At 31.6% G+C, this 771-nt stretch overlaps 1 pseudogene; it reads right to left on the bottom strand.

Moving 5' to 3' along the window:
* Positions 1-58: 58 nt before the first annotated feature.
* Positions 59-177, bottom strand: LOC111734956 (annotated as a pseudogene).
* Positions 178-771: the final 594 nt, after the last annotated feature.

The following is a 771-nucleotide window of genomic DNA, read 5'->3' as shown; positions in this document are numbered from 1 at the left end:
GATATTGCAAGGACCTTGTCAGCTTACAATCCTTTATTTTTTTATTTTTTATTTTTTATGCCTATAGTATCTGGTCTTCCTAGGTGGTCTCCCATCCAAGTAGTAACCAGGCCCGACCCTGCTTAGCTTCCGAGCTTAGATGGGATTGGGCTTGATCAGGGAGGCATGGCCATAGACTACAAAATATATTTTTAAGATCTATTTTTTAGGTAATTAATAATTTTGGTATAAATGTAATTGATATATTTCATTACATTTTCCTAACTCTTACTTATGTACAGATTTTATATAGTGATTTTGATTTCAACTTACAGCTTCATCCTTATTAATTCCAATAATTTTTACATGCAAATAGTGATAATTTTTATTTTTCTTTCAAAAAAATATATTTTCTTGCCTCATTGCTGTGACAAAATCCTTCAGGGCAAGGTTGACTAGACTTGCTGTTACAGGAGATTCTTAACTTATTCTTGGTCATAATTATTTAACTGTAAAGACTTAAAATTACTGTATATTTTGTTAATGAGTCATTGTTTCCCTTTTCCAGTTCTATAGATTTTTCTTCTGAATGGACGTTACATTTTCTTAAATAAATTTTCCGTCTCTAATGAGATAATCGTGGGGTTTGACTTCTTTTATATGTTCGTGTGATGTAATGAATTAATTGATTTGTCTGTAAGTTTTTCTATTAAAACGTTCCTGCTGTTCTATCCTTTTCAGAATGGTTGGGCTTGGTTCGTAGTGTTGTTTGGGTTTTTCATCAGTGTTCAC

Source organism: Pteropus vampyrus, unplaced genomic scaffold (assembly GCF_000151845.1).
Source record: "Pteropus vampyrus isolate Shadow unplaced genomic scaffold, Pvam_2.0 Scaffold10406, whole genome shotgun sequence".
Taxonomy (NCBI): Eukaryota; Metazoa; Chordata; class Mammalia; order Chiroptera; family Pteropodidae; genus Pteropus; species Pteropus vampyrus.
Note: the sequence above shows the minus strand (reverse complement) of the source record. Positions and strands in the feature narration are given on the sequence as shown.